Genomic DNA, 27738 nt, shown 5'->3' with positions numbered 1-27738 from the left:
AGTGGTACAATGGGTGAAAAGTTTGAAAAGCCCTGCTCTATTTTATTCTGGGTTACCAGACTGAACAATATACCTGTGTATATCAATAGCAATAACACTTACATACTGCTCCATAATGCTTTATAGCACTCTCTGAGCAATTTACAAAATAACAATGTTGCCCCTAACAATCATCTTACTGATCTTGGAAGATGGAAGGCTGAGTCAACTTTGTCAGGATCAAACACCAGACTTAGCCTGTAATACTGCATTCTAGCCACTGCTCTCATCATGTGTATTTTAATAAGAACATAATATTTTAAAGAGATCTTTTTGCCTAAAAATTCAAAAGCCTGCTTGAAAGGGGGCACTTTTCTAATAGCCAAGTGGTATGTCAAGTCTCAATCAAACGGAAAAGAGATGAATTTCCAGAAGGAACATATAGGCTCTGCAAATCCTTTTGAAGTTCAGCGATGAGACCTCATTCTCTAAGCCAGGAGTGTCAAACTGCCGGCCTGCGGGCTGGTTGCATCACGCGGAGGCTGCGTCCACCCCAGCTCCGGCAATGCAAAAAAAGTTGTGGTACATCACAACACGTCACATGACACCTGTGCTCTAAGCTGAGCTATAATTTGCTCCTATAGAGCAGACCATCTTCCCCTTTAAGAGTCTGCTAATAAGACTTCTCAGAATTTCCATGAATCAGTAAAATATTTGTAGTGAAGCGGAATTGCCAGATAACACTCCACACAAAAAGGGCAGCCCTCTCTGCTTCCAAAATATATGCTGAAGGAGTTGCCATCTGTGACAAAGTCTTTCAATTGTGTTAGTCTATTACATTCTATTATCTCTTTTAAAAAAAAATGCATTTTTTTTAACCGTGCTGGAAAGCTTTATGCAAAAACAACCCAAAATGATCATAAGAGATTTATAACAAGAAAGGGAAAATTAGGTTTGTTTGTTTTCCTAAGTAAATGATGGATGGAGTAGGAAAGAACCGAATATGATGAATGTGCTTGGCTGATTATTTGCTTTTAAGAGAATTCCTGTGATGCAGTGAGACCATCCTAAGGCTATATTTGGCATGCAAATTCACAACAGTTGCAGTGGATTAAAAAAAAAAATGTTAGTCCTGAACGACTTGTAAATCAAAAGTAGTGGCTAAATATTCCTTCTTCCAGTGGTGGAAAGGGCTTATGTGTGTATAAATCCCATTCTTTGGAAGATCTCGTTTGGGAAGAAAGAAGCAATATTTATTATCAAGACTTTATGGTCTATGAGTTTTGGAACATTAATAGGATCACATAGTAAATGTTCCTTAAAATAACTTAAATGTGTTACTTTCTGAAAGATTTAAAGTTATGTCCAACTTTAGATGAATTAATTTATTTTCAGAACCTTCATTTTTGCATTTTTAGACATTTTTGCATTTCTACAATACATTTGTTTAATCTTGTTCTGCTAGGGTTTTTCTTAATATAAAGAAAAGTACAAAGACAAAGATTGTATTTGTTTTTTTCTCACAAAAGACTGTTCTATTATACAAAATTAAACTCTGATTCCTTACTTCTAACACTGATGTTAATTCTAGGCTTGTTTCTGTTTTCCTACCTATCTTATTATATAGTCTTCCCAGGGCTTTTTTTTTGTCATAGAATGTCCAGAACGGAGTTCCGGCACCTTTTTTGCATGGAGCCTTGTAGGGTAGGCAAGGCGGGTTGTATAACATGTGTGAGTTCCAGCACCTTTTTTTTTTTTTTTACAAAAAAAGCACTGAGTCTTCCTATTTTTGTAAGTCTGCAACTATCTCTATCTTAGTTTATCTATAATTTTCTATCTTCATGTCTATGGTACTATGTTTTCCAAGCATAACTATTTCTTAACCATGAGGTCCTTGGAGCACTCTGAGCTTGGTGGTTTTCTTTAAGACGTTTCATTACCCAAATAGGTAACATCATCAGCCTTAATGATGAAATATCTTTAAGAGAGAAAAAATAAGCTCAGAGAGTACCAAGGACCATACAGTTTCCACTTTGAGCTACACATATTCTTTTCTATTGTTATTTCTTAACTCTTTAATCAGGGGTCTTCAAACTTGGCCTTTGTATGATTTGTGGACTTCAACTCCCAGAATTCCTCAGCCAGCGTCCACAAGTCATACAAGGGCCAAGTTTGAAGACCCCTGCTTTAAATCTTTCCTTTTCCCCCAGCTCATGTAGCCAGTCTCAGTCCATTTGACTGTTAATATATCTACAGTAGTGGCCAAAATTGTGGAAATCTTTTGGGAAAAGTGTACAGTAGAAATGCCACCTTTGGTTAAGTTTCCACCAATTTTTCTTCTAATTTCTATATAACTGTAGCCTTGTTCACTTAATAATACTATTTTACATAGCTTTCTGGGCAACCAGTCAACTCTTTGTACCATTACTTTAATTTTATTACATTTTACAAGCTCACTAAATGAAAGAACACAAAAAAAACCAACAACTTGATAGCAATCACATAACACACTGACAAATGTCCTCCTCTCAGCTTCAATACATGACATCAATAACTGAATCCTACTGTGATCTGATTGGCTCATTGCCAAAACAAGATGACACCTGATTGGGTCTCTAAACACTCATGCTCATTGGCTACAATCAGATGAAGGAAAGCTACCAGATATCAACCTAAGCGAGTTGTGCTTCCTTTTTCTGGTTATTTGGCTATAACTTTTCATAGAATATAGTACAGATAATTGAACAAATTTTGTTGCATTACATTCTTGATTAAATTATCTTTCCATTGATATATAATTTTATGGTACTACTCCAAAACAAAGTGGTGTTATTAGCCATCAAACCTCAAAAATACACTTTTCCCAAAAGGTTTCCACAATTTTGACCACTACCGCATAGACTTAGATATCTATGGGTTTTTCTCCCCTATCCTCTGTTTCTGCAGCTGGTTGGGCTCTTTTCATTTCTCAGCTCTGCCTCTCTGCTGGTCTCACAAATGCAAGAAATGCAGTTTTCTCTGACTGTCTGAAGATTCTGCTGAAGTGTTCTTTTTCTCATGCCTCTGCTCTTTTCCTGGTTTCACTCTTTCTGGTCTCACCCACACCCCAGCTTGCTTTCTGGTCCATTTTATAAGAGAAACACCTCAATTAATGAGAGTTTTAATCAAGACAGCACCAAAAATCTGAATCCCGGGAGGGAAAAAATGCCTACTCTCTATAATGATGATTTATCTCTTCCACATATTCACAGAAAAATAATACTCATGTTCTTTATTTTACACACTTCTAAATGTTTGTATTAACTGCAATGCATCTTTTAGCTGTGTTGTATAAATTTTCTAGATGTTTAATTTTGTAAGTATTTTTGCCCTGTGCTTTCTCCTCCTACATGTCCTGTCTTTAAAAGAACAACATTACAAAACTCACTTGCAACCCAAAATTTATAATGATGTATTTTGGGAAATGGTCCTTTTCCCAGCCTGGGCAAAAGTTAATAAAGAGCTTTAACTACGCTATGGACGGCTATCTGATTATTGTTATTATTCTCAAATTCATCACCTGAATTTATAAATAAATGAGCAGGTATCAGATATTTGGAATTTGTCTTCCAACATTACTGATTCAGAAAACAATTACAATAAAATATCAAATGAATACTGAGAGTGTTCTCTTTCTCTGCTTTTTTCCAATATACTCTAAGTTTTAACAGCACTTCTAAATCATAGTTGCATGAATGTCACTAGTAAGTTGCCTGAAATAAGGGAACTGCATTAAGTTACATCCTGGGAGTATTCTGTACCAAAAAAATAAAAGAAAGGGATCAATCCATGGTGTTGACACTGTAAGAGAGGAGTGGGATATGAAAGACTAAATTCTTTCAAAATTATACTCATTCTAATAGTTGGAATTTAATCCTCTACATATTTGTTTTTTAGTTTATTGTAAACTATGTAAAATTGTGTGCAAACTGCACAGCCCATATAAATGCTTTGAATAAACAAACATAGTTCAAATGCAATTTTATTTTCCAAACTTTTTCTGAGACTGAAACTACACTAACTTTAGTATAGTTGCTCTCATAGGCCTTGTGAATCTCAGACCATGTGTCATGGCTCTGACAGACAGAGACGAATAAAGCAGAACTCTGAGGCTTGCAAATTCCTCAAAGAACTTGTTTATTTGTTAAACAAGTCAAGAGTGAAACCAAGTCTGAATACACAAATAACAATTTCCCAATACAAAGTTAAAATGCTGCAAGCAACTACGTTCCCCAATATGATTATTTGGCGGACTTTTAATGCAACGCCCAGTCCCCAATCCCGGAAGCAGCCGATGACCTTGGTTTCCATGGGACAAAAAATTATTTTGACTAACAAAGCACCTGGGCAACCCCCTTCCCTCTGTTCTATGTGGCAACCTAGAATGAGAAGAAAAATGGCTGCAGCCATGCTCATTTGTAGAGTTGACACCATGATCAAGATGTAACTTGATAGGGGAGCTTCCGGTACGAGGCGACGGCGATGGCAGCTACTTTGTAGCCGTCCAGCTGGGAAGGTGTCAGAACCGCGGAGCGCAGCGTGTATCAGCTGGCCCGCGGCTCGGAATTCCCTTCCCGGGCAAAGGGAAGGGACAGAGAACGCAGGAGTAGAGGTAGAACCCCTGTACTCCCTCTGGATTTTTTCCCAGAGGGGGTGAATGGAGTGTTCCCTCGGAGCTCCTGCTGATCTCCGCTTCCCAGCTGTTTTTGCTTCCTAGGAAGCAAAAGAAACCGCCGCTTCTATCTCCGTGCCTATAGTGTATTGGTGAGTAGTTTTTTTATTATAACGGACAGAGTGGTTTAAAGGACTTTTTTATATAGTTTAGGTTTTTAATTTCTTTTTATTTAGCTTTGATTATTTCTCTTTTGTTCTTTTTATTAGTTTGGACAAAGGAATTAAGATGGCGTTTTGAAAGTGTCGGAGTTTTTTTTTTCCTTGCCTTTTGTTCTACTTTTTTTTTTCTTTAAGGATTGGACTTTGCTTTTGCTTTTGGTATTGAATTCCTTTTTTTGATTTTTTTTTTTTTTGGTTTTTTCTCTCTGGATTTCTAAGGATTATAGTGCTTTTGCTGTCTCTTTTAAAAGAAGAAAAGAACTTTTTTTCTCTCTCTCCTCCTCCTTTCTTTTTTTTGGGGGGAAAGGGAAGTGAGAACTGGGTTATTTAAAATGGCTTCAAAGAGACAGCTGCCTTCTACAACATCTAAGGTGGTTTCTTCTCCTATAACCTCTACTGCACAACCACAACAACAATCTAAACATGCACCACCAGCTCAGCCACCACCCTCCCCTCCTTTGCCAGGATTTTCAGCACAAGAGGCTAGAGGCATAATGGGAGATGCTGTAGCTCAATTGAGAGAGGAAATGAAGCAATTTGCTATACAGATTAAATCAGACATTAAATCTGACTTTAAAGAAGAGATAAGTGGGATAAAGGATCAAATGGAAGATAACAACAACATTTTGCGACAAGATATACTTGCAGCAGTCTCAGGCCTGGCTACGGTGGTGGTGAAGCTGGATGCAAGACTGGAGGAAGTCGAAGATAAAGTTGATTCTTTTGATGATAAAATCCAAGATGTGGAAAGAAAGGTGGAGACTTCACAAGAAGATATTTTGATGTTTCAGTATAGACAGATGGAGTACGCCTTGAGGATCAGAGGCCTCAAGGAAGATATGAATCAAGATTTGATGGAGGTGGTCCTTACTGACTTAGCTGTGGTTCTGAATATGGATAAAGGAGAATTGCGCAGAGAAGTGGAAAAAATTTATAGACTTAATTCTTGGATTGCTAAGCAGAAGAATTTGCCTAGAGATGTGGTGATTTATTTTACAAAGAAGTCTCTGCGTAATGAGATTATACAAGCCTTTTACAATAAAAGATTCCAGATTGCTGCCCAAGATGTCATCATCTTAAAGGAAATCCCATCAAAAATTTTAAGAAGCAGGAAAGATTTTGCCTTCCTAGCTAATGAGCTTAAAGCTAGATTGATGCCATTTAGATGGGAAATTCCGATGGGTATTGTTTTGAGCCATGCGGGGACACGTTACAGATTGAATACGGTTGATAAAGCTAGAGAGTTTTATAATACGGTCCTGGGTGCAGGCTCAATTCTACCTGTTCAGAAATCCTTGAGTGGCAAAGAGGTGGATCAGCAATCTGAGGCATTAGGTATGGTTTCTGCTGGGATGCTGCAAGCTGAATGGCAACGCCAAACAGAGGTTAAAGAGCAGAGAATGACTCGTGCAGCTTATAGACGTAAAGAGAAGGAGCAACGTAAGAAAGAGGCTAAAGAAACTTCTACTGAAACTACATCATCGCCGGTGGGAGGAGCAAGACCCAAGAGTTATGCAACACATGCAGCAATGGCAGATCTTGAAGGTGTCTTCTCCAGGCTGCGGAACAAGAGTGATGGCAAAGTTTCTGACCTGGAATGTTAATGGATTGAATTCTCCTCAGAAAAGGAAAAAAATCTTTTACTATTTGAAGCAACATAACAATGATGTTATTTGCCTACAGGAAACTCATATTTTACTTAAGGATCAGAAATATTTAGTTAATGCTCGTTTGGGATCTCACTTTGTATCTTCTGCTCCTGGGAAAAAGGGTGGAGTTGTTATTTATGTTAAACAAAATTTACCAGCTTGTCTGGTTGAATCAGATCCCCAGGGAAGATATGTGATGATTGAACTTGGTTTATATGGTAAGAAAGTACTTATAGTGGGTCTTTATGCACCAAATCAGCAACAGGAACAATTTTATAAGTTGCTACATCAAAAAATAACATTGCTGAACTATAGATCTGTGGTATTAATGGGTGATTGGAATGGTGTCCTAGATATACAAAGGGATAAGAAAGGTTCTTCTCCTTTTTTTAAACAAGCAAAATTACCTAAAGCCTTTTTTGATATGAAGGAGGACTGGGAATTAAGGGACTATTGGCGGGAATGTAATCAAGAGGAGAGAGATTTCACTTTTTTTTCTGATAGACACCAATCCTTTTCAAGAATTGATTTTTTTTTTATTACAGCGGACTTGTATAATAGAGTAAAGAATGTAAAGATTTTTCCTAGATCGTTGACGGATCATAGTCCAGTCTGGATGGAGTTGACTCAAGAAAAAGAGGAGAGAAGATCCTGGAGAGTGAATGAAAATTTGTTTAGACAAGAGAAGAATGTTCAAAAGTTAAAGGAGTGTTTAAAGGATTATTTTGTCTTGAATATGTATAAGGGGACTTCAATTTCAATGGTATGGGATGCAGGTAAAGCATTTATGCGTGGTGTTTTGATAAAAATGAATAATTGTTATAAGCGAAAGCAGACTCAGAAACGTAAAGAATTGGAAGATGAAATTAAATTAAAAGAAAAGCTCCTGATTTCAAATCCTTCTGATGAAAGTATTAAAGAATCTTTAAAGTTACTAAGGTCACAATTCAATATGTTGTTAGCAGATCAAGCCGCAACTAACTTGTTGTTTATGAAACAAAATACATTTTGTAATGCCAATAAGCCAGGGAGATGGTTGGCTTATCAATTAAGAAAGAAACAGAGACAGAGAATAATAGAGAAAATAAATTATAAGGGTAAATTAGTTTCTCAGAAGGATTGGATTAAGAAATCTTTTTTGGATTATTATCAAAAGTTATATAAATCTACTAATGTGCAAATTTTAGATATAAATAGATATCTAAGTGAGGTTAATTTCCCTAGATTGACAGAGGACCAGAAATATGAAATTAATGGGATAATTACTAAGGAGGAAATTGCGTCTGCAATTCAACAACTGAAATCAGGGAAAGCACCGGGTACGGATGGGTTAACAGCTGTTTATTATAAAGCTTTAATGGAGGAGATGATTCAACCATTAGGTGATCTTTTTAATGGTATTCTACAGGGTTCAGAGATCCCTCCTTCATGGCGTAGTGCTTTTATATCACTGATTCCAAAGGAGGATCAAGATCTTACTTTACCAAAGAATTACAGGCCTATATCTCTTTTAAATGTGGATTATAAGATATTTGTTAAAATTTTGGTAAACAGATTAATGAGGGTTGTGCCTTACCTTGTGCATAAGATCAATCTGGGTTTATAACTGGAAGGTATATGAAAAATAATGTTAGACAAATTATTAATGTATTAGAATATTTAGATAAGAACAACCAAGTCTCTGCAGGGCTGATATTTTTAGATGCCGAAAAAGCATTCGATCAATTGAATTGGCATTTTATATTAAGAGTAATGGAAGAGATGAATTTTGGTGAAAAGATATTACAAGCTCTTACGGTAATCTATCAAAAACAAACGGCGCAATTTATTGTTAATGGAGGTTTGTCAGAGGTTTTTACAATAGAGAAAGGTACTAGGCAGGGATGTCCATTATCACCATTGTTGTTTGTTTTAACATTGGAAATATTGTTGATTAAAATTCGAGAGTCGCAGGAAATTAAAGGAATAGAAGTTAATAAAAAAGAATATAAGTTAAGAGCCTTTGCGGATGACTTGGTTGTTACTTTGTCGCAACCTGTTCATTCTGCAGTAAAGTTATTACAGTTGATTCATTATTATGGTCTGGTCTCGGGTTTTAAGATTAATGTTAATAAGACTAAAATTTTACCTAAAAATATGACTAGTCAGGAGAAGCAGACTTTGGCTAACTCGACGGGTTTTGAAATTGTTAATAAGGTAAAATATTTGGGGGTGATGTTATCTGTTTCTAATGCAAAACTATTTAAAAATAACTATGAAAGGTTGTGGGCTAGGGTACAGAATGACTTGAAGAATTGGGAGAAGTTGCAATTATCCCTCATGGGAAGAATTGCAGTGATAAAAATGAATATTCTACCCAAGTTTCTCTTTTTGTTTCAAATGTTACCGATTTTGAAGAATGAGATTAATTTAAGTGAATGGCAGAAAGGCCTTAATAAATTTATTTGGGCAGGGAAAAAGCCAAGGGTTAAGTTTAAAATTATGCAAGACTTCCGCGAGAGGGGTGGGCTCAAGGTACCGAATTTGAAACTATATTATGATGCGGTGGTTTTAACACTAATCAGTGACTGGGTAAATTTGACAAATCCTGAGATACTTTATCTCGAGGGATGGGATTTACTTTTTGGGTGGCATGCCTATTTAATATTTAACAAAAAGATGAATCGGGTTTTTAAATCTCATATTTTAAGAACTTCTTTACTTAGGACTTGGAGAAAATATTATAAAAGTGATTTTAAAGTACCATTATGGGCTATACCTTGGCATGCGATAGAAGGAATAAAAAGAGGTGCTAAAATGGATATGGTGTCTTATAGACATTTACTTAGGTGGGATGGACAAAACTGGCAGTTAAAATCACGTGAAGAGTTAGCACAAGAAAATATTGTTTACTCTCTAGGCAATTAGCAGATAGATGGAAGGTGGATTGCAAGGTGGGCCTTCTTAGAGAAGATGAAAATTTTATTAAGCAAGTGAAGGATCAAAGACAAGCCCACATTAAGAGAATTTATGGGGTTCTAGTTGAATTGGACTCAGAAACGGAACTAATTAAAGATTGTATGATTAGATGGGCGCAGAATTTTGGTGAGCCAGTTCCATTGGACACCTGGGAAACTATTTGGGTGAGAAATGTCAAATTTACACAAGCACAGAATTTAAGGGAGAATTTCTATAAAATGTTTTATAGATGGCACCTTGATCCACAAAAAATGTCTTTTATGTACCCTGACCTACAACCTAAATGTTGGAGATGTGGGTGTATGGATGCTACTTATTATCATATTTGGTGGTCGTGTAGAGAGATAAAAGCATTTTGGATTAAGATATGGTGGAATATCCAGAGAATTTTTAAAAGGAGGGTAAAATTTACTCCGCAATTATTTCTGTTGGGTATAGTTATTGATTGTGATACAAAGGAGGTTATATTGATGTTAAATTTGATTACAGCCGCGAGGCTGTTAGTTGGACAATATTGGAAGAAGGAATCTTTGCCTACATTGCAGGAATGGTTTCTTAAAGTGTCTTATTTGGTGGAAATGGCAAAGATTTCGGCTTTCTTAAAGCAACAAACGCAAGAGAAATTTCTTGCTGTTTGGGATAAATGGATAAAATTTATACAGTTTAAAATGGATATTAAAAAATATTATATAGCTTTTTCTTAATTTTTATTTTTATATATATATACGTATATATTTTAAAATATAATTTCTTTGATTGTTTTTTAATTAAGCCTATATTCTGCTCTGGGAAGCTCGGGGGGGAGAAGGGGGGGTGTTTGGGGGAGGTTGGGGAAGGGAGGGTTTGTTGTGTAATGTTTAGTGTTTTTTTTGTATATGTTTTTTGTCTTTGTATTGTTTTGTTTTTTTCCTTTTCTTTTGTAAAACTTATAAAACTTTTAATAAAAAAAAAAAAGATGTAACTTGATAGTTCTCCTTGTTCAATTTGAAAAGCCTCGAGAGAAGGTCCTTTTCAAAACAAAAGATGGAGACCTTTGACCACTAAGTTTTGCCTAACATAAAATGCCTAGAATTGACAACGCCTGCTCCAGAGACTCTTTTCCCTGCTAAGTGACATTGGCTCTTTCATACAAGGAAGCCTGAAGAATAATCAGTTGACCCTTTGGTCAAATTGTTTCCCCATCCTGGTTGAGCAGATATAGCTGAGGACAGTTTTCAAAATTGGAAAGTTTGGGTCTATTAGTTCCCAGTTCTGAAATCTACTAACCTTATTGTTTAAAAACAAAAACTTAGATTTGATACCATCTGAAATTTGTACTCAGTGCATGAGGAATGTGACACCATTATGGTGGCAGGAATAGCAATAACAGAATAACAGAGTTGAAAGGGACTTTGGAGGTCTTCTAGTCCAACCTCTTCCTCAAGCAGGAGATCCTATACCATTCCAGAAAAAAAAGGCTCTCCAGTCTCTTCTTAAAAGCCTCCAGTGATGGAGCACCCACAACTTCTGAAGGCAAGCTGTTCGACTGATTATTGTTTCTCACTGTTGGGAAATTTTCCCTTATTTCAAAGTTGCTTCTCTCCTTGATTAGTTTCCATCTATTGCTTCTTGCTGTGCTTTGGAAATAGGTTGACCCCTCTTCTTTGTGGCAACCTCTGAGATATTGGAACACTTCTATCATGTAACCTTAATCCTTCTTTTCACTAAACTAGGCAAACCCAATTCCTGCAACCATTCTTCATATGTTTTAGCTCCAATGTCCTAATCATCCTTGTTGCTCTTTTCTGCACTTTTTCTACATCCTTTTTATAATATGGTGACCAAAACTGGATGTAGTATTCTAAGTGTGATCTTACTAAGGCTTTATGAAATACTTCACGTGATCTTGATTCTGTCCCTCTGTGTGCAATATATGTGCAAAGTATGTGTGTATGCAATGTGTGTGCAAAGTGTGCAATGTGGGCAACACTGCTACCTTTGGAGGATAGGCATTGCCACCAGTCAGGAAGATCGGGCCTACAGAGCTAGAAGATGGACTTGTGGCAATCAGTATGACATTCCAATTCCAATATAATAAGGGACTTCCAATTCTGAAGCTGGTGTTACATGCCATAGGTCCACTTGTTGAGGTACCTTGGCAAGTATGCCATAGGTATGTTTGTTGAGTGGAGAAAATTAGGATCTAAATAAATAAATAAATTAGATGTGTAGCAATGGTGATAAGCTGTGGCTAGTTGGAATCCCCAAAGAGGAACTGAAAAGAACTAAGTGGCCATTTGCTACAAAGATTTTAGTTCTTACCTTCTCGAGAACTGAACATGATGTAGTTATGTTATTGAATTATAGACATTCTTCATCTTTCAGTCAAGAAGTATTAGAGGTATCACAGTGCTGTTTGTGGGATAATAGTATGAAACAATGCTGATTCTCTTTTTTTATGGAAAACCTTTATGGACCAATGAACTGAGATAAAGACTGGAAGGGGCCACAATTTCTAACTTTAAGCCATTGAACTACAACTACAGATGATCAGGTTGGCAATGTCATTTCTGCAGGTAGCATATTATTGGTATTAACATGTATTCATGCTTGGTAGACATCAGGAAATGTTCTTATTCTGCAGTCTTCTGTGGCCAATCAGATATAGTAAACAAGATTTTAAAAAATATGGACAAGAAGAACACAGTTTTGGCTGCCTGGCTCTGGGTTGTGATGTGGCATTTCTCATCAATGCTATTTTATGAGTTTGCCTTGTGTTTGTGCTTATTGTGCTTCTCAGGTACTACCACTTCATGTCTCTTCTCTGGGACATTATTTCCTTTCCAGGAAAGGAAAAAGGTCTTAAACATCCAGTGTTTTCCCCTCAGTCCCTGAGTAAGTCACTAATGACTAAAAAGAATGTTATTTATTCATGTTGTAAGGTGACAATACCTTGCAGAAGGATGAGTCTCAGATTCTGATGTTTTTAGCATGTTTCTTTACAAAGTCAACACAAGTGGTTTTAGATCTGAAGCAAAAAACTGTGGCCAGGGATGGTTGATACAGCAGCAACAGTTAGTTCATGGTTGCTAAGTGTTACAATGCCCAACTATCAAATCATATGGCAGGAGACATCTCCCTTACCTTTTGTGATGTATCCATCAACTGATGCATTAGGAATTTTGATGTGTCCATCATAATTTGGCTAAAACTTGAAAGATTTAAGGGATGAATCTTGTGAATATCATAAACCATTTTTTTTTACCGAGTGCTAAATTAAAGGGAAAAGGCATATTGGACTCTGGTTTATGGCAAGTTAAAATAGATCTTCCCCAGTCTATTAAAAAAGGAACATTTTCAACCATGTAATAAATTCATCAGCATATTTCCCCAGTCATTAATTCTTGCAAAGTCTTTGGATCTGCAATTCATGCTATCTTCTTGTTACCTAGGAAGAGGCTCTCTGGGTTAAAGAATAATTAACACTAATTTCTGTCAGTCTCATTTCCCAAACTAAGTTGGGACTACTGCATACATCTGCGACTGGGGATTTAATAAAGTGCTGGAAGAATAACAGTAAGAAAGGAATATTCAATAAATAGACACATCTTAGTGAAAATGGAAATTTCATTTCCTACATGTCAAAAACTAAAGGTTGGCAGGTAGAATAAAAAGAATTATTTTCAAGTCACAAAAGAACAAGCATCAGATGTGTTGTCCTTGTTTGAATCCCCCTTTCAGTTATTTTGAAGACAACAAATCTTGACTGTCAAGCAGCAAAAATGCTAATCAAATCTCACACTTGCTCTATATGGATTATCTGAAGCTTTATGGAAAATGAAAAAAATCAAAATCCAGTCATTGACAAACACTGTCAGAACTTTTTTTGCACAGAAAAAGCAGGCCTAGAAAAATGTGCTACAGTACCAAAAACTGCGGTTAAATCAAAAACAGTAATGTAATTAAAATGCTGAATGGCCAAACCATCAAGAGTCATCAAGATAAAGTATCTGGGCATTTTACAATGGGATAACATCAAACATGGACAAGTTAAAATTATAATTAGTAAAGGATACATCAAAAGAGCGAGAGAGTAATCATTAAAGATAAAATTGAATGGTGGAAACACCACCAAATCCATAAATATCTATGATACAATATATGCTGGAACTGTTAATTAGGTACAAGCTATACTGGAAATTTGGACTAAAAAAACCAAGAAAACTAATGTGTATTCACTATGCATTACATCCCTGTAGTAATATTGATAGATTATATTTGCCCTGCAGAAATGGAAGCAGAAATTTACTTCAAGTCAAACAAACTGTCAGAGAAGAAAAGCATGCATTGGTTGATTATGTAAATGACAGTCAAAAATAAGCATGCATGCAAGTTAAAAATTGCAACTTACTGAATGTGCAGGGGAAAAAAAGCACAAATATTAAAATAATGTAATAAAAACACAAACAGAATGCTGGCAAGGGAAAACTATTACATGGTCAATTTCTGCAAAATACTGAGGGGGAAGTGGATAAAGATAAATGGCTTACAACAGGAATATTAAACAAACCTGAAGGCTTGATTTTGACTGTGCAAGAGCAAGCTATTCAGACTATTGCAATCAAGGCCAGAACTGAAAAATCATCAAATAATTAAAGATGCACGTTGTGTAATGAATCAGAAGAAACAGTGGAATCAGAAGAAACAGTGGATTATATACAAGTAGCCCTTGACATAATGGAGTCTGCTCCTTCCAGTCATATGTTATAATAGTCATAAAATGGTTTGGTAATATGACTGACTTGATTTTACAATATTTCTGTGATGTTTTTCCAGTGGTTAATAATTTATATCTCTGCAATGGGTATGGTTTTTACAAAAATTTGAAGAGCCAGTTTTTGGCAAAGCTGTTATAAAATGTGTCCTTATGACCACAGGACAGTGCAAAGAGCTGTAAATTTGTCTGTGTTGCTGAGAGTTCAAAGCTTAGTTGCAAAAATATCAACTATGGTTCAAATCTGCCCACGTGTTCTGAGATTGAGGAGTAATATGAACATAGTTTCAAATGGGAAACTGTGAGCAGCCTATACCATTTAGGCCAAGTTAAATCCAAAATCTCTAGGGAACTCCTGGAAAGTTGGCATTCAGACAAATCAGTCATTAATAGACACATAGAGATAAACCAAATTTACACACAATTTAAAAGAGACAATGTTAAAAAGTAATATGAAACAAAAAGATCAGAATGCATCCTCTCCAGCAGTCTACACCAAGATAAGCAGGGATGAACACCAGACAAACTATCAAGCAAAAAACAATACCCTAAGGAACCATCAAGGAAAAAACCCATCCCCACCAAAGCTGGCAGCTACTTTATCTAAAACAGGGATCAATCCTCGCACTCACTAGCACTGATGATGTTACATAGTTGGGTAATGTAAAGTCTCTAAGCAAACAACCAAGCTCAGAGAGTACCAAGAATCCCACAGTTCAACCTGAACTCCTGTCTTCTATTAAAGTCAAACAATATCCAAAAAAAAAGGCAATGGCAAAACTACTTCTTATTGCTGCCAAGAAAAAAAAAGTGAAATGAAGGCCTTGAAGAAACAGGAATCAAGCTTCATTTGAAGGAAGCTTCACTTTATACAAGGGAAATTACTCTACATACAGTATTGAGCACATTAGATATTTTATTAAGGATTCATTTGTCTTTTGAGTCATGATTGCAAGTGGCCCTGTACCTGCATTTCCTTGACTTTAAATCTTAAACTTCAGCACAGTTGAAGCCCATTATCTCTTGAGCATGGCAGAACCCTACTCATTGTACTTCAAGATACATTGTGCCTGTATGATATCCTGCACAACAGCCACAATAAAGGAATGCTTCTTAATGGAGCCACTGCTGCAGGGAAATACATCCTATTTAATTGCTGACTAGGATTACAAAGTGCTTTCCTGGCTACAGTATCTGCTGTGGTTCTGTGACAGGTTGTGGAATGTAAATTCCAAAAAACAAACATTGCCGGTTATTTTCCTACTTTCCGATGACTGCTAGAAATACATGGTAACGTTTGACAAATATAGGAAAACAGCAGATGTCAATCCAGCCTTCTTCTCTGACGGGTTCTATTTCTGATTTATGGTTTGTAGAGACATCTTTGCCGCCCCTGACTAGCACATGACACATCTCTTATCAGTGCGTAGGTGGAATGCCAAGATCTATGGCTGTGCAGTTTTGGAACTGTGGAACGTGTGGAAGAGAAAATTATTCTGCTTGACTAGAGACAGGTTAAGTTACATGGTGTTTTAAATTGAATTTGACAGCTCTGAAGCCTGGTTCATCTTTTCTTGGTTTTAGCTATTACGAGTGCTACATGTTTCTGAGTACACCAATGTAGGATTTTATTCTTAGGGAATAAGGGTGTGTATTCCTCAACATGTCATTTTATGTATTAAAATACTAAGAGTGAAATGCATAATAATGCATTTAATTTGATGGTTTATTTGGGTTTTATTTTATAGTCAAGTCCTGATCATTAATAGTTTTTTTTTTTTTTACATATGTATTGATGTTGTACCTATGTAGAAAAAGAGTGAAAGAGATGCTGGGGTGGGGGTGGAAGTATTGTGCTGAGAGTAGCTGCTGTAATTACTAAATGACTTACAAGGGAGGAGAGCTAGAAAAAGACAGAACATATCCAAACTTGTGCAGGGTTTACCCAAACACATTTGCTGATACCCTCTGCACATCTCTCTTCAAAGAGAGCCAACATAACAGAATAACAGAGGTGGAGGGAACCTTAGAGGTCTTCTTCTCCAACTCCCTGTTCAGGCAGGAAACCCTACAGTATAATATTTCAGACAAGTGGCTGTCCAATCTCTTATTAAAAACCTCCAGTGATGGAGCACCCACAACATCTGAAGGCAAGCCGTTTCACTGATTAATTTTTCTCACTGTTGGGAATTATTATTATTATTATTATTATTATTATTATTATTATTATTATAGATCATTGCACAGTCAGCCAGATGTTCAGGCTGGATTTGGCATTTTGTCTACCTATCGAGTCCTTACCCAGGACCTGGGATAGGCAGATGTGGATGTTTTATGGTATTACAGATATCGTCGCAGGATGGAAGCAGTTCCTAGTAAGGCCGCCTTTTGCAATTGACTAATAGTGAATTTGTCAATGCCAATGGTGTTCAAGTGGTGCTCCAGTTGTTTTGGGATTGCACCCAAGGAGCCTATTTTTTTTTATTATTATTATTATTATTATTATTATTATTATTATTATTATTATTATTATTATTATTATTATTATTATTGGAAGATCTGCAAAAAATATCATTTGCCTGTAAGCAAAAACTGGTGGGATCATAAAATAGAGAAAGTCATACAAAATGATAAAATTAAACTGCTCTGGGACTTCAGAATTCAAACAGACAAGCACCCCAGACTTAACAATTGTCGATAAGAAAGACAAAAAAGTCTGGATAGTGGACGTGGCAGTGCCTGGAGACAGCAGAATAGACGAGAAAGAACTGGAGAAGATCACAAAATACAAAGACCTACAAATAGAAATAGAAAGACTGTGGCAAAAGCAAGCAATAGTAATAGCGCCTTGGGTGCAATCCCAAAACAATTGGAGCACCACTTGAACACCATTGGCATTGACAAATTCTCTATTAGTCAATTGCAAAAGGTGGCCTTACTAGGAACTGCTTCCATCCTGCGACGATATCTGTAATACCAGAATGGAGCCTGAAACATTAAGAATAACACGAGCAATTTTCAAATGTGTTTCACTATGATATAGGAAGACTGTGAAAATCCTTAATTGGGATCATTAGATGAAAATATTGTAATGAAAAATAAAATAAAATAAAATAATAAAATAAAATGTCTACTTTGTCTAGTATGTCTAGTTTAACGAAGAGAAGGACGAGGGGTGACATGATAGCTGTGTTCCAATATCTCAGGGGCTGCAACAAAGAAGAGGGTGTCAAGCTATTTTCCAAAACGCCTGAAGGCAGGACAAGAAGCAACGGGTGGAAACTGATCAAGGAGAGAAGCAACCTAGAACTGAGGAGAAACTTCCTGACAGTTAGAACAATTAACCAGTGGAACAACTTGCCTCTAGAAGTGGTGAATGCTCCAACACTGGAAGTTTTTAAGAAGAGAGTGGACAGCCATTTGTCCAGAATGGTATAGGGTTTCCTGCCTGAGCAGGGGGTTGGACTAGATGATCTCCAAGGTCCCTTCCAACTTTATTATTATTATTATTATTAAAATAAAATAAAATAATCTGTCTCTGGTGGACACCAGAATCTTTGTGGATCCTGGCATCATAAAAGATTGGAAGTCTTCTTTGCCTTAAATAATTATATGCCCTTGGCTCTACCTAATAAACTGAGTTGGTAATAAATGTTCATCAAGCACAACAGCAGAAGGTCGTTACATTGTTAGGCTGTTTTATGATGCAAAACAAATATATAAAATTAATAAATCTCCTAAGACCTGGATGATCTTTAGAGCATGAGGCTTGGAGATTAGATGAGCCTTTGATGTGGTTTTTCTTAATATGACTTTGATGATTGTGTGAATTGTCCATAGGTACCATTGTGCTATTATTCTGTTGCTGCAGTTGTTAATTTGCTTGTATTAGTTTTAATCCTATTGGTTTTAACTGTGTTCACGGTGATAATTGTGAGATGAGAGGGTATGTAAATAAATACTTTATCATTTATTTATATAAACAAAGAAAGAAAGAAATATTTATATAAATAAACAAATGACTTGCCTCCAGAAGTTGTGGCTGCTCCAACACTGGAGCTTTTTAAGAAGAGATTGGACAACAATTTTTCTGAAATGGTCTAGGGTTTTCTGTCTGAACAAGGGGTTGGACTAGATGACCTTCAAGGTACCTTCCAATTCTGTTATTCTGTTATTATAATGCATAAATAATAACATCCTAAACTTTTTTGTAGCATACTTTTCATCTGTATATATGGCTTGGCCTGAGGCAATGTGTTCTCTGCTCATTCAAGCTAGTTGCTGCAATGCAGCCCGAACCTTAGCAGTTAGCTTGCAAATAATCCTCAGTATCAAAATGTGGTTGGAAAAAAACAGCAGACAAAGTTGTGTCTGCTGATGAGGTGATGAATGGACTTATTAAGCTATGTGACTCTGGCAACAAAATGTGATTGAAAGTTGTAAGATAAATTGAAATGTAAATATATATGGGGAAGAGAGAGGGAGGGAGGGAAAGAGAGGGATTCAAAGGGTTAGTTCAATTTATTCAGAATTTTATTTTATCAAAAGAGAGAATGAGCTTGAAAGACTCCGTTTCAAAACTTGCTTCACTATGCCTATTTTTATATCATATTGTAATTAAAGTTATAATTACAGAACTAACTATAATGAGCTCCTTTCTTCAAAAGACATTGGAATCCAACTTTCTTTATTAAATTTTCAATTTGTTTCCTGCAGTGTTACATAGTTTATTCTCATTAATTGAAGGGGGATCTCATAAATATTTTATCAACACAGGAATGTGATTAAAAGCAGGAGGTTTCTTATTATTCCAATTTTTCACCTTTTTTTAAAAAGTAACTTTCCTTGGTTTCAGTTTATATATATATATATATATATATTCAAGTTCCTTAGTCTTAAAAGGAGTCTACCATGATGTTCATATTATATTAGATAAAATCATGTTATTTTAGAGCAATTCTATTCTGGTTTTGGAAGCATTTATTTCTATTCTTCTGGGACTGTCTTTTACTTAAGAGATGCTTTGCCAAATGCTGTCTAAAAATGCAGCAGTTAGTAGTAGGATTTTCACATTAAATGGTTCAGTATTGCCTTATTCAAGATTAGAATCTACATACCTATAAAAACAGCTCTGCTCATTCTCAGTGCAATTGGATTATCATCTCTTCTGGCTATTTGGTAATATAACTCTTGGCGTACAGATATACAGGCAAGGTTATTTTTATTTAAAGGAAGCCACGCTAAGCTTCCTCTGGCAGAGAAAACTGAAGATGTAAGAAAATAGATGTAAAATAGATAGAGTAAGGAGGCTGAATTTAAAAAAAACCAACCGTTTTGCATTAAAATATATTGCAGATAAACTGTGGAAATATAAAATATTCTTCACTGTAGCTGAATCTGGTTGAGCCCTGTGCTAACAAACTGTGCCTCCTAGGTAGTTAGAAAAATTCTCCCTTTGATATATTTCTAAGTACTTTTCCCATTTAAAAAGTTGATTTTGAGAAATCAGGGGTGAATGGGTGATATAAATCAGTCTTCTCCAACATATCAAGTATGTTCATATTTTTTAAAAAAAATCCCAGAATTTCCAGTCAGCATGCTGATTATTGCTGGCTGAAAATTCTCAGGTTTGCGATCCCACCTTATTTCAAAGACAATGGTTTGGGAAGGCTGATGTCAATTTTAGTAATGGGACGAGGGCTGCCAAAGCTGTAAAGAGCTTCAAAGGGATGTTTTGCTCTGATAATGCTTCAAAGTAAAGCAGACTTTGAATGTTGCTTGTGACATCCCCTGTGAAAAGGGATGGAGGTCCTGAAACATGTGATGGTACTCAAAAGTTTGGAGAGGCTAGAAGAAGTAGTTGAGGCCAACTAGTGACCAGATGATTCTACGATCTGATGGAGGAAGGTGACAGGAGTCAGTAAATGGCAAGGACTGAAGAGTGTGTGACAAGCTAGACCGGGGTAGGCAACCTTGACTCTTTTATGACTCGTGGACTTCAACTTCCTGACTCAGGAATTCTGGGAGTTGAAGTCCACGAGTCATAAAAGAGACAAGATTGCCTACCCGACAGAATGGGATTTAGGAAGACTAGGTGACTTCAAGAAGCAAGACCCACACTGATTTCAGAAAGGCATCTTTAATTTTAGTCAGGGTAAAAATATAACCCCCAAAACTATAAAAGCAGTTTCCCTGGCAAACCTCTAGCAAGTTCAGTAAGTTCATAGCCTCTTTAAAATATTTCCTTCCCATAACCTCCATTTATGGACTAAGTGGCTTTTAATGTAAACGTTGAACTGATCCTCTCTCATTTGGTTCCATCAATCTCTCACAGATATGGACATGTACCAGGAGGCAATTGTTATCTGGCTGGCAAGACAGTAAGAGAGCAGTTCCAAGTTGTGACAATCCTTCTTGAAGGTGGCAATGAATGAGTTGACAGGCAAAATACCTGTGCAGAGACTGGTGGGATGGATAGTCAGGTATCCATGCCCAGATGCCTGGATATCAGCAGTTCCTGAGAGGCCTTGAATGATGCTTACCTGCAGAGATGAGAATTTATCAAAAGTTACCCACCTCTTACTTCAAAGAAAAATATTTTCAGTTCTTTAAAGACATCTTGAAGTACTGACCAAATTCAACAGGATAAAAAAGCAAATATTTTTTGACATTCTGTTTAATTTGATACTTCTTCCAGTTAAACAAGATAGGTAGGCAGAGACAAATTATTTATTTTTTTCGATAGGCACTACCACACAACTTACTTAACAAGATCAAGCAAGAAACCTGGTGTTCTTTTTATTAAACCTGCTAGCCAGATTTAATCCCAACCAAAGCCACTGGGTTGCTCTTTGCTGATGGTTTTACTTGCACTTCCTGGTTTTTGCCTCTAGATCAGGGGCATGGCACGCTGGCTGAGGAATTCTGGGAGTTAAAGTCCATGAGTCATAAAAGGGCCGAGCTTGAAGACCCCTGCTCTAGATCTAGCTGGTTGCAGAACTGATATTTCTTAACATGATCAAGGTACAGCAGAGCTCAATAGGCCAGCCTAAATCAACTTTGTCATTGCAGTCATGCACTAAGAGAATGCATTTACACATCCTCAATAGCATTAGTAACACTAAAAGCATGACAAAATTGTGCTTAGATATAAACAGCCAAGATTTGTTCCAATTTATTCATACACTTTTGGGGGCTGTTTCTCCCTTCAAACAGCTGGTACATTTTGAAAGCTGAAGCTTTTACATCATCTCCGTTGGCATGCATCTCTGGTTCTTTCAGTTGTGAAATCAGATTTACTGTATAAAAATTCTAAGCTCACTGCTTATGCTAAATCTGTTGGTGCCTTTATACTGTTATGTTTATTAAATTTGCAAATTAAAGGTCAAGATATCTTCAGATTATAGGATTTTAAGACAAGTATGAATGATGCAGATACCAAGGCCACTTCAATGACTCTCCAATATCCAAATCGGTGCTTAACCACGGGAAATATAAAAGGATTTATGTGTGTCTAGAAAATGTGATTTGAAAGATACTGATAAGTGTAAATCAGGGAATATTACTTAGAATGGTGTTTTTCAACCTTAGCAACATTAAGTTATTTGGACTTCAATTCCCAGAATTCTTCAGCCAGCGTGAAATATCAAACCCAAATCACTAACACAACCAAGATGCAGGTCCCTGCACAGACTCAGGGTCTGGGCATATTGTTACTTGTGTATAATCAAGAGCTATAATAATGGGCAAGTGCACTTTTTAATGTGTCCTTTTAAAAGCTCCTAATATGTTGAAAATGAGTAAACAAAGGGGTGGGGGGAATCATGCTGCAGTTCAAACAACAAGATTATCAAGACTTTTCCTAACTTAATACAGGAAACTTCTGGGATGCCTACGTAATATTTAAGGCTTCCTAAATTGTTTAGGAGTTTACAGTATGGTAGAGTTCCTGTGTATTTATTTCCAACTTTTTAGAGACTGCTCTTGTAAGTAACTGTTAAACATATTGGAACCTCGTTCCCCTGTAACTGTTTGTTGTAAAAAGCAACTACACCACCCTTTTTTTTCAGAGCAATATGATTATTGCATCAACTCAAAAATAAGCAAAACATCAAAATTCTTTCCACTGGATTTGGCAACTTCATAGGTGATAATATTATTTTATTTATTGGTTTAAATGTTTACACACATGTTTTCACTTAAGGTTTTGAGGTGGATAGGAATCATTAAAACACAACCTACAAAAGGAAAATTAAAAGTATAAATTAACCAATGCATACATAGATTTACACATATGCATATTAAGTGTATTTCCTGTCCACTGACCTTGGCCAACTCCTTCATTTTCTGAGCTTCAAGAGATAAAATGATGAGGAGACATAAGAAACAACATCAGCAAAAAATAAGAAGTGAATGTAGGTAGATACAGGTACAAACTCAAAGTCAATCCTACTCTGAAGAACAAATGTGGAGAAGTGGAGTAATTGTCATTAGTGTATTTGTTAAGCCAATTGCACTATTTAGATCACGGGTGTCAAACTCAATTGCGTCACATGATGTATCCTGATGTTTTTTGCCTTTGCGGAGCATGGCTTGTGTGTGATACATCTGGCCAATGGGCCGTCAGTTTGACACTCCTGATTTAGATTATCCTACATCCATCCAGGGAAGTATAGCTGGAAGACTACATTACTGTGAACTGCAATTGCCTGGTCAAACATATCATAGATAAAATTATTTGAAGCCATTTAGATGAATCTATTGAGATGGCATAGGTCATATTACGCTTTTGGGATGTTCAGTCATAGGGCTGTAAGCATGTGGACAGAGATCCTTCTGTTTTAGCTCTACTGTACCAATTGGTTGATGAAAAGGAGTTGAATCCAGATTTTAACCAACATATATCCCATCTCAAACCTTTCTTTTGGGGGAAAGGTAATGGAGAAAGTTGTGAGCCCAAAATGATGGGGAACTCTGGAGGAGATAACTCATCATGATTCATGACAAGTTTGAACACAGGAAAGAATCTACAATGATCACTCTCAAGGATGATCTGTGGTGAGACTTGTATAGGTAACAAAATCTTCTTTGTTCTTCTAGATCTCTCAGTAGCCTTTCATACTGTATCCTTCCAGACTGCCCATAAAAATTGGAAAATAGGAGGTGCTATTTCATGGTAGTTCTACTCCTACTTAAATGAGTGAGTCCAGAGATAAAGGTTTGGACCTCGTATGCTCCATTATGAAATATCACATGGCTCAGTCTTCCTCTCTATCATGTTGAACATCTATATGTAGCCTCTGAAAGAGGTCATCTCTCAGTTTAGGGTTGACCTGCTCCAAACGGAACAATAACAAATCAGTAAATTGCAACTAGTTTAAAGAGAGGAATACTAAGGTAGGTTTAATATTTAGCTTAGGAGCCATCCACAGATTCAGGAGAGATACAGTGAAATCTTGCCTGGTAGTCAAGGGGCAGCATCAATATCATCTATCCAGATTTCTTCCAGTGGCTTTACAAAGACGTTAAAAGCATGGAGAATAAATGGACACCTGAGGACCCCATTACCCAACACCATGAGGCAGAAGGGTAATCCATACTCCATCTTCTGGAAATGGTCATCCAAGTAGGAGTGGACCATCATAGTTCAATACCTCCTACCTACCAGTTCTAGCATCTTACATGTAGGATACCATGGTCAATGGTATTAAAAGCCATTGAGAGGTCTAAAAGGATCAATACAGTCACATTCCCCTTCTCTTTTTTCTGATACAGTTCATTCCACAAAGTGACAAGGCAGTTTCTGTTCCATAACCAGGCCTTTCACTGGACTGAAATTGATCTTAGATATTATTCAGCCTGGAGCTGAACATCCAACACCCGTTCTTTTAAGCATCTTATCTAGAAGGGGCATATTGGCCATTGGTCTTGTCTTTAGCTGTTTTTATCCTTTGGATTCTGACTTGGTTTCTTTAGAAACCATCTTAACACTTCTCTTTTTAAAAAGCTAGAACTGCTTCCCCTCTGTCTGACCCAGTCAGACAGCCCCTCCCTACAAGATTTGATAAGCCAAAAAGGGCAAGGATCATGCACACAACTGGTAATTCAAACACCTTCAAGGAAATTGTCCAGCTCCTCAAGGCTCAAAAATTAAAACTCACCAATAAACCAGGACAGTATGGTGCTCTCCATACTTCTACTTCTGGAATTGTTTTGACTGTGAAAACTAAGTTGTGGTGAATGTGGCAACTTAATCTTCAAAGTTGGCCATATTACAACAGACCCCTTACGACTCAGAAAAGCACTACTGAATCATGCTGAGAAAACCTTCTCACTGCCATAGAACAGGTCTAATGATGGGCTCTGAGTTGTGTTCAGTGGCATTTGGCATGGATTCTCCTCCGCATGTGTTCTAGACTTCCACCCCACTTGTAAACATAATTTGATTGGATTGGAGTAGCATATATATTCTATAAATAAATAAACCTTAGCTGCTATTGCAAAATCAGAGAGAAACCAAAGATAGCTCTGAAATATTGCACTATGCAATCTGGAAACAGCATAAAAGGGCACCATCGGAGAGCAGAAAGCAGAACTAACCTTCTAAAAGTAGAACTAAACTTCCTATTTTGACTGATGTAGCCATGATTTTTCCTGTGTTAAGCTCCAGTTTCAGCAACAGTTTTCAGAAATACCTCCAAAAAAAGTGATTATAAAAGTTATCTGAAAAGCATTCAGAGATCCAGCAGAGCCCCAGATACAGTAGCTAAAACTACTTCAATCATTCAGTGTGTGCTGACAACCAAGATGGATACCCACAACCAAATCTCTCCTCATGGCAGATCAAGTGCAGATTCCTCAAGCCATAGCATGAGGAAACCATATTTAAAAGCTCCATTACATTACATTGGTACATCCTGGCATTATTTTCTTTGATATGAATAATACTACATGGTAGCTACTAAAGATGCTTACTCTCTTGTCCATACAATACAACTGTATTTTACTTGTCCTTCCTTAATTCAATTCACATCCCCACAAACAAAAAAAATCTACAACATTTTTTAGCTCATAGCTAAACTCTGGACATTTTTCCTGTTGCAGCATCCTTCATTGTTTGTTCTTTCTTTTTTCTCAGCAAATGTGAAAAATTTATTTCACTTTTCATTTTTTTCTGTTTTCTTAATGTGGTGGATAGGGAGCTATAATTTTAAAGAGATAAAGTAAATATTAGAAATAGTTTTCTAGACAGTGAAGAAAAAGAGGATGTTTGTGTATATTTGTATGTGTGTCTACACATACACACACATGCATACATACACACACACAAGTAAAGTATATGTGGTTATTCCTAATTCAACCAAAGCTCAGGTTTTTTCCCATTGATTAAAAACCTTTATTTATTTAATTTATTTTTCACATTTCAGAACCATCCATCTCCATCAAAGAGGTACCCTGGCAGTGTACAATAAAACCTCAAAATATTTTTTAAAAAGTATATAAAAATTAAAATGCTAAAATTAAAAATTTAGAATTAAAAATTTACATTACAAAAGGCAAGAATAATTAAACCCTGTTAAAATAATTAACAAAAGTGGAGGGAAGGTTCCACAGCCCCACAATTGGGAGCTCCTTTTTGGAAGGCCAGGAGAGTGGGGGGCCGTGTCACCTTAGTTGGAAAAATATTCCCCCTGAGATAATACATATAACACACATTTCTGGAATTATTCATCTTACTTGTATCCCAAGTGTTCTCAAAGGACTCAGTTCCAAAACTGTGTGCCAGAGCACTGCAGAAAACTCACAGGAATATCTGTTAGTAGAACTGTTAATGTCCCACAATGCCACATTATACAATTTGGGAATTGCTAGGTGCACCATGAACTGACTATGTTGGAGCTTCTTCCCATTTACAGAATTATATTCAAGATTTTCCAGCTTCATCCTTGTAATTTATGTCCCTTGTTTCTTGTCTGGATGGTTCAACACAGATGAACAATGAGTTTTCTAGATCTTGATATTATACTTCTGTTGATGGACATTGTTTATGTATCATGCAACAAAGTGTAAATTTATATCTAGATTTCTACTGGTTATATCTAAATATCCATTGTTCCTCAAAGGCACAGATAAATTGAATAAACTTTTAAGGCTGATACAAATTAATTATCTTCATCCTGAGCTATCTAGATGATGCTCTCTGTGTCCTGACCTAGGATCCGGAACTGATCAGTTCCGGGTTAAACCCAGGCTTGAGCTTGACAAGATTTTGTGGTTATAGGATTTTTGCCCCTACCACACAAGTCTTCTGAAGGTCTTTGAAAAACTGGCTCTTCTCCCAGGTCTGTGGATAAGGCAGGTGTTGAACACCTGTCAATATTCTTTTGTATTGATGCACGATCTTTCTCTTTTATCTCACTATTCATAACTTTTTAAAATGCAAAATGCTCAGAGTCATTTTAGAATCAGGCAACCTCTAAATTTAAATAACCAAACAAATAAGAAAAAATATAATTAAAGATTTTATTTACCATATTCCCACCTACAATGTAATCCCCAGAAGCCCTCCAATGATACTGGGTCTTCTCTTGAACAATGGGGTATAAATGGGGTATAAAATGTGGGTACAATATATGCTCCAAATCATTGACATTAAAATAATGCAAATAATGCCATCCCCATCTTCTCCAGATACTATATGCTATTTCTTCTTACCCCATTCATTTTTATAACATCTGTATATCATGGCCATGTGCATTGTCTGCTCACACTAAAGAATTTCTCTGAACAAAAGTTCAGAGAAGAACAACTAAGATGATCAAAGGTCTGGAAACTAAAACATTTGAATTTGGGTTTAGCTAGTCTAAAGAAAAGAAGAAACAGGGGTGACATGATAGCAGTATTCCAGTATTTGGGGGGCTGCCACCAAGAAGAGGATGTCAAATTATTCTCCAAAGCACCAGAGGGAAAGACAAGAAAAAATGGTTGGAAACTGACCAAAGAGAGAAGCAACCTGGAATTAAGGAGAAACTTCCTAAGAGTGAGGACAATTAACCAGTGGAATAGCTTGCCTTCAGAAATCGTAGGCACTCCATCACTGGAGGTTTTTAAGAAGAGACTAAATAGTCACTGGTCTGAAAAGGTATAGGTTCTCCTGCTTGAGCAGGGGGCTGGACTAGAAGACCTCCAAGGTCCCTTTCAGCTCTATTCTATTCTACTCTAATTTGGGCACTTACCCCCTTTCCATTTTTCAAATTTGTACCAAATTTGGATTTCTTTCAAGATTGCCACTACTCTTTTCTTATTGACAGATGGTATTGATTTGGCTACATAAATTGCTAAATTCCCCTAGCACTTGAGAGAACAATGGGAACCACATTTTGAAATCAACCCATCAACTCAATCTCTTACAAAATTCATGACACTGTGGTTGAACTATGAAACTGCTGAGTTACCTTCTATTCTGTAGATTCCAAAGCAAGCACAACTTCAAAAATCTTACATAGAACAACATAAGATGAGATCTCT

This window comes from Crotalus tigris, unplaced genomic scaffold (assembly GCF_016545835.1).
Source record: "Crotalus tigris isolate CLP2741 ecotype Arizona unplaced genomic scaffold, ASM1654583v1 scf7180000024383.4638030, whole genome shotgun sequence".
NCBI lineage: Eukaryota > Metazoa > Chordata > Lepidosauria > Squamata > Viperidae > Crotalus > Crotalus tigris.
The sequence above is the reverse complement of the archived record's forward strand: the minus strand, read 5'-3'. Positions refer to the sequence as shown.